General features: G+C 36.7%; 1 pseudogene; it reads right to left on the bottom strand.

Moving 5' to 3' along the window:
* Positions 1 to 6,474: 6,474 nt before the first annotated feature.
* Positions 6,475 to 6,573, bottom strand: LOC132310631 (small nucleolar RNA R71; annotated as a pseudogene).
* Positions 6,574 to 7,240: the final 667 nt, after the last annotated feature.

Here is a 7,240-nt window from a genome sequence, read left to right as displayed (position 1 = left end):
TGCAAAGTTCTTTGGAAACTTTTTCTTTTCTTAGGGTGTTTTTCTTAAATATCTTTTGAAGATATTTTATTTCAGGGGTATCTAAGAAAATATCTTTTGGAAGATATTTTCATTCTGGGGCAGTTTCGCAGTTTTCACTTTTTGGGGGGGCTATTGTGCAATTAATGAAAGTTATTGCTCAATGCCTTGTTTTGAGCCTGGATCCTCGTATGGGATTAATTTTCACATTTTGTCGAGTCGTGGACTCTTAGAATTTCCTCCTAGACGATGTTTTCCAGTTTCAGGATTTTTGGCCCCGATTTGCGCCAAACTTGTTTTGGGCATAACTCTCTGCTTGGGACTCAGTTTTCAACGCCGTTTCTTTCGTTATTCATATTTTCTCATTTGGAATCTTTTTCATTCACAGAGTTTTGCCGTTTGAGCGCGTCTGCTCAAATTTCACTTTTTCTGACCCGGCGGGGCCCATTCGGGGCACTTTTTGAGTTTTTCTATAAATAGGAGGTCTTTAGTGAAAAAATCAGATTTCTCTCTCTCTCTCCCCTCTCTTGGCTGGATCTCATGGCAGCCATGGCTGCCATATCCTCTCTCTTCTTTTGAGCTTCCTCCCCTCACTAAAAAGTGGTAATGTATTTATGTTTATTGTTCCCCTCGGCGGGGCCTTCTATTCCAACCAATTGGAATATCGTTTTGGCCATTTCTTGAGTTCGGGTTTGAAGTCAAGTTGTGTTTTTGATGGGGCTTCCTTGGGATTCATGTTCGTGGTATTGTCCCCGACAAAACCTAGGAGTTTCGTCGGATTCAAAGCCGATTTATTTTGGTGGGGATTTGAGATTTCATCTCAAATGGAGGTAGGGAATGTTTTAGGCTTATTTGTGTGTTGTATTGTGTGTTTGCTATGATTATATAACATATATGTATGCCATGTAGCAAATCTAGAAAGTTGGTAATTTTTATTTCTTTGTATAAGATTTAAAATTCATGAAGACGTGTAACTTGGTTTTAAATTGTGGCATGGTAGAAAATCTTGTTTTAATATGTTTGTTAACATATATTAAATTGGGATTAATTAAATAAGAATTGCGCTTTTTAATTAATATTTATCTTTTGTGAAAGATTAAAGTTCATGGCCGTACCTTGCATGAAATTGAGTTGTATTATGCTTCTAAATTGAGTTTTGGCATGTTTGTTAACATACTTTAATTTGAGAGCATTTGGTTGAGTTTGAAAATTTAGAGACTTTAATTAAGAGAATTAATTAGAATCTATTTTTGTGGTTTCATGGGCCTAATTAAGCTTTTGTGTGAATATATGTAATGACTATGACATGTCCATTAGCATATATTAAATTGAGGCCATTTGGAAATGATTTGAAGTCTAGAAAGTTTAATTATTTTTATGTAATTAAATTCTATCTTGTTTATCCATGGATCTAATCATGTTTTTAGAAGTTGTTTCTATTTTAAGAGCATGGATTTAGACTTGTGATGTATTCACTTAATTGTGTTATATGCATTGAAGAGCATTGTTGTTAAATTTATATTCATGAGAGTATGTTTCTAATAAGAATATATTGTTGGCTTGTGATTTCATAGCATTATGGATATGAAATGCTTATTATGTACAATTGAGAGTTATATTGCTAACTTGTTACTATGTAGTAGTAATATGTATAAGTTATGAACTTATTTAGTTTATTTTGGAGTCTTGGGACATTGTTGTTTGATAAGTGCTTAAATGTTGCACATTTCAGCACCTAAGCTAAGGTATTTCAGTCTTTGCATCTATTTTAATTTCATGTTTTAGTCCTAATTTATGTTTATGTGTATTTCAGGGCAATAAAGTTGAATTGAGCTAAGAACGGTCCATTAAAGCCTTTTTGGAGTCAAGCAAAGATATTCAGAAAAAGTTCAGAAAATAACAAAAAGAGGTCGTAGCCCATTGCTCGTATAGTGTGTTTATTCTTCGAAAGTGGCCAATCTCGGGCCTTTGATGATGTTCCCAAAGATGAAGAAGGAAACGAATTAGCTCGAAGCCAAAATGGAGCTAAATAAGGCTTAAAGAAAATTTCCAACTCTGGGGGGATCAATTCCCCAGGGTGGGGGATCGATCCCCCAGGACTTGGCAACATTACAGATTTTTTTTATTATTTGGGCTTATTACTTTCTTGATAGAAAGCATCGGCCCGTGTGGAGGCAATTAAATTTTGTGCATTGATATAACATGGGAGTATGGGAACATTGTATGTGGAGGTGGTGAATTGTTGTTGATTGTTGTTGTAGTTTGTTGTGAAGTTGTTATGGTCTAATCTTGAATCATCCATTTAGCGTTAGGAGGAAGTTCTAGGAGAATTATTCTCATTCTTGATTATTCCACACTTAATGGAAAACCAATTCTAAGATCTAGGGCATATGGAGAATCTAGGTGAGTATCACCCTCTTAATGGGCATCCACCTCAAGGTGTGCATCCACCCTTGAGAATTCCCCATCCTAATGTGTTTCCACAAGCCAACCAAATGCAACAACCTCCAATAATACCAATCCATCCTCAAGATCCTGTAGTGTATCCCCCAAATCCTCAATTATCTCGTCGGGATCACTACATTCCCAATGAATACAATGCATCAACACGCATCTAGTTACCAAACTTCCGGGCACAACAATATGAAATCAAGCCCGCAACCATCCAAATGTGCCCCCTTTTCTATGGGTTGAGCAATGAAGAACCACATAAACATGTGGATGAGTTTCTGGAAGTTTGTTCAACCGTGAAAATCACGGACCTTCCGGAAGAAGTCTTAAAAATGAAGCTTTTCCCTTTCACTCTTCGGGAAAGGCTAAATATTGGTTTAATAACTTGAGGGCAAATTCAATCACATCTTGGGCTCAACTACAATATGAATTCCTAAAAAAAATTTACCCTGCAAGTAGAACCGATGCTATGAGAGCTTCTATCCGTGAATTCTCCCAAAGAGATAAAGAACCTTTGCATGAAGCATGGGAGCGTTTGAATGATTTGCTACGGAAGTGTCCACATCACGATATTCCAAAGTGGCAATTAGTTCGCTGTTTCTATGAAAGCTTATCCGATACCCAAAAAGGTATGGCTGATGTTTCATGTGGAGGAGCCTATTTGGACAAAAATGAAGACGATGTGTGGCATCTTTTTGATCGCATGGGCGAAAATTCAATGCATTGTTCTTTATTGTCCCGATTTGGCCAAAATTTAAATGAAGGAGAGAAGAAAACCTCTAGTCTTTCTCAAGTGGAGAGTTCCATGGAAATTGCCGCCGAAGTTAAAAATCTTACTCAAAGGTTTGATAAATTTCTTTTGAACCAAAACTCGGCAATTCAATTGATGAGCACTGAAAAGTGCGTATTTAAACCCCTTAAGCTTAGGCATTCTAGTACCTTTATCTATCTTACTTTACCGTCTTAGATTAATTTTGTATTATTTTCATTTTCAGGTACTTATCCCGAAAATAAGCTAACTCAGCCAAATAAGAGCTTAATTGAAGCAATTCTGAGATTAAACAAAGAAATGAACAAAGTGGAGAAAGAAAGAAGCAAAATGAAGCAATGCAGCAAGTTCGATCGATCCAAGTCCAAGGTTCGATCGATCGAACATTGATCGATCTCAGCACTTCAAGATAGATCCAAGCCTTGACCCAAAGCACTTAAGTCCAAAAGTTCGATCAATCCAACATCATTCTTCGATCGATCGAACACCTTTGTCCTTATCCAAATGATTGATCCTATCCACAGCTGTACCACCCACCAACCACTTTTATCCTTTTCCCATAAATATCTCCCATAAATATCTCGGATTTGTCTTTTTCCGAAAAGCTCAGCCAGTTGGATCGATCCAGCCTAAGTTCGATCAATCTCACTTCCTTTCGATCGATCGAACTTCCTCCAGTGCGAAAAAGTTAAAATTCTATCTCATTGAAAGTTGTCCTTTATCCAATCATTAGGGAATATTGTGTGCACAACCCCAACTCATTTTGGGTGTCATTTTGACCTACCTATATAAGGATAAGGATTGCTTTTTCAAAAAAAGAAAAAAAACATTATTTTTGATATCATCTCTTGGAGAGGAAGTTGAGAGGAGGAAGAGGCTAGAGACACTATTGGAGATCTTCATCAACAAGGAGCAAACCTCTTCCATGGAGTTAGCCCTTGAGGGTTGGAGCATCACCATGAGTGGCTAGACATCCTCTTGGGGCTAGAGTTTGCCCCAAGCATGCTTTCTATATCTTAAACTTGTGTATTATTGAGGAATTAGTGTTGTAATTAATGTTTTGACACTTTGATATATATAGATCTTGTTTAATCAATGATTTGTGTGGTTTAATGCTTCCAATTGATCATTTCATTATATCCATGTCTATGTATGCTATAATTGATGTTCATGTTCTTGTCCCTAGATTTTGTGTTGTTGATGCATGTCTATGTGTATAGATGCCATGGATTTAGAGATTGTCAAAACATAGTGCTTAAAGGAATGCTTTTGTGATTCTCTTAATGGTTCATGCTTATCTCTTAAAGGATTGTGTCTCTCCCCTAGTTTATTTTCATGCTAGTAGCTTAGATGTAGTGTAGTTGTAGTGTAGTATTAAATGGGAGGACAATCCATGCTTGTTATTTGATGTTCCAAGCTTTTGAATACAAGTAGTATATGTCTCTAATTTTGTGTTGTATTTGGATTGTGAGCCTAATAAAAGGATTAATGACTTGTTTTGATTTATTGTGTCTTTTACATGTTGTTTAGACAATATATGCTTCATTACTTAGCTATATTGTGCCTTTCACATGATGTTTAGACAATACATGCTTAACTAGTCATCCTTGCTTGTTAAATCAACCAAATACACACACACCAATATTACAACACCCTAATTGCCCTCATTAATTACTTGTCAATAATATAGAAATGCATTGCTTGGTGGTGATCTCTAAACCCCAAGACTCTTCGCTCTCTTATTTACTCTTAATTGCACTCTTTTGCTATTACTTAGTTTAATTTAATTGCTCTTTAATCAACCAACCAACCAATTGTTTGATCACTCGACCTACTAACCCTAATAGCGATTCCACAATCAACTCCGACATTGCTCAATCCCCATAATCCCTTGGGACTATCCCTACTTACCCTTGCTACGTTAGTAGTAGTGTTGGTAGTGGTTTTTAAAAATTTAAACTTGACCCAAAAGGATTTTCTTGAACCGCACATCCACATCAATCAATTTGGCGTGTAGAAATGGCCATAACCCGTCAAATTTTGGCGCCGTTGCCGGGGATTTGTTGATTAAATTTGGCAACATCGGATTTGTGGAATTGATTAGGATTAGTACTCTTTTGATCGTGTTTTTACTTTATTTTTATTTTTCTTTTTGGTTACTTATTGTGTTGTTTTTACTTAACTAGGTGCATTATTGGAGAGGAAGCAAGCAAAGGAGCCATTGAGCATTCAATTCAAGCAAGCAAAGAAAGGAAAAATGCTAAAAACTTAAAAAAAAAATTGCTAAGCTAAGCTTTAAAATTTGGATTTGAAGTGCTAAAAGACCTTTGTGAGATTTTCTTTACTCAATCCCTTAGTTAAATCGTCGGCCCGCGTGGAGGCTTATTTTTTATTGTCTTGCATCATTGAGTTAAAGTATGAGAGTATGAATTTAATGTTTGTGGAAGAACTCTAATTACATTGTTGTGAAGGCATAGTGTTTGTCATTCTTTGTGTTTGTTGTGTTTTGTATTGTGCATGCATGGGCGTCGTTCATTAAGACCAACTCTTGCCCCTCTTGATTTGCATCTTGAATCTATCATTAGAAATCCTAGGGGAAGAGGAAGTTAAAATAGAACCAATCTATCAATGGATGACCATATTGAGGACATTGGTCACATAGACCAACAAGGTATCCTTCATCCCAATGTGCACAATGAAAACATACAAGTACTATTAGGAATGCCAAGGCCATTCATCCAATCACCACAACAACAAGGCCAAGTTCCGTATGGAATGCCAAGGCCAATGTATACTCCACAACCTCCCGTCATTAATCAAGGAATTCATAACCAAGGTGTTCATGTTACACCTCAAGTAGCTAATCCACCTCTTGTTTTAAGAGATTACTATGTGCCTAATGAATACAATGCACCCACATGCATTCAATTGCCACCATTTAGAGCACATCATTATGAAATTAAAGCACAAACTATTCAAATGCTTCCTAACTTTCATGGACTTCCTAGTGAAGAACCTTACAAGCATTTAGATGAGTTTCTTGAAGTATGTTCCACCGTAAAATATACGAACATGCCGGAAGAGATCTTAAGACTCAAACTTTTTCCATTCACCTTAAAGGACAAGGCAAAGTATTGGTTTAAAAATCTAAGGCCTTTTTTAATCACTTCTTGGGCGGAAATGCAACAAGAGTTTTTAAAGAAGTACTATCCAGTTTCTAAGATCAATGCCATGAGAACCTCAATTCGAGAATTTTCACATGGGGATGGAGAAACATTTTATGAGGCATGGGAACGCTTCAATGAATTGCTTAGGAAGTGTCCACATCATGACATGCCCAAATGGCAATTAGTTTAATATTTCTTTGAGAGCTTATCGGACAACTATAAGGGTATGGTTGATGTTTCCATGGGTGGCTCTTACATTGATAGGCATGAGGATGACGTGTGGCATCTTTATGAAAGCATGAGTGAAAATTCTTTGCATAGAACACTATCATCCAAGAATGGTAAAAATTCACAAGGTAGGAAGAGTGTAGGCTTACATCAAGTCGAACATTCAAATGAAATAGCCGCCGAAATGAAGTCTTTGTCTCAAAGGTTTGATCAATTTTTTATTAACCAAAACTCGGCGAACCAAGTATCTTCCTTTCCTAACCATTCTCATCATGCATCAAATGAAACATGTATGACTTGTTCTAGTGTTCTTTATTCTACTTCTCATTGTCCTCATGGACAAGTGCATAATGAACCTAATGAACAAGTCAATGCGGCTTTTGTAAACCAAGGGAACAATCCTTATGGTACTCATTATAATCCAAGTTGGAGGAATCATCCTAATTTCTCTTGGAAAAACCAAGGAGATGGCTCAAACCCTTCCCAAGGCGGTTTCCAAGGGAAATACATTCCACCTCCACTTCAAAACCAAGGATCCCAAGGTTATAGACCTTATCAATCACAAGGGAATCAATTGGCTAATTCTCATTTTCCCAACCAATCCCAA

The sequence above is a fragment of the Cornus florida genome, unplaced genomic scaffold (assembly GCF_030987335.1).
Source record: "Cornus florida cultivar Cherokee Brave unplaced genomic scaffold, ASM3098733v1 CherokeeBrave_3.0.0_Hap2_Chr05, whole genome shotgun sequence".
Taxonomy (NCBI): domain Eukaryota; kingdom Viridiplantae; phylum Streptophyta; class Magnoliopsida; order Cornales; family Cornaceae; genus Cornus; species Cornus florida.
The sequence above is the reverse complement of the archived record's forward strand: the minus strand, read 5'-3'. Positions and strand labels throughout refer to the sequence as shown.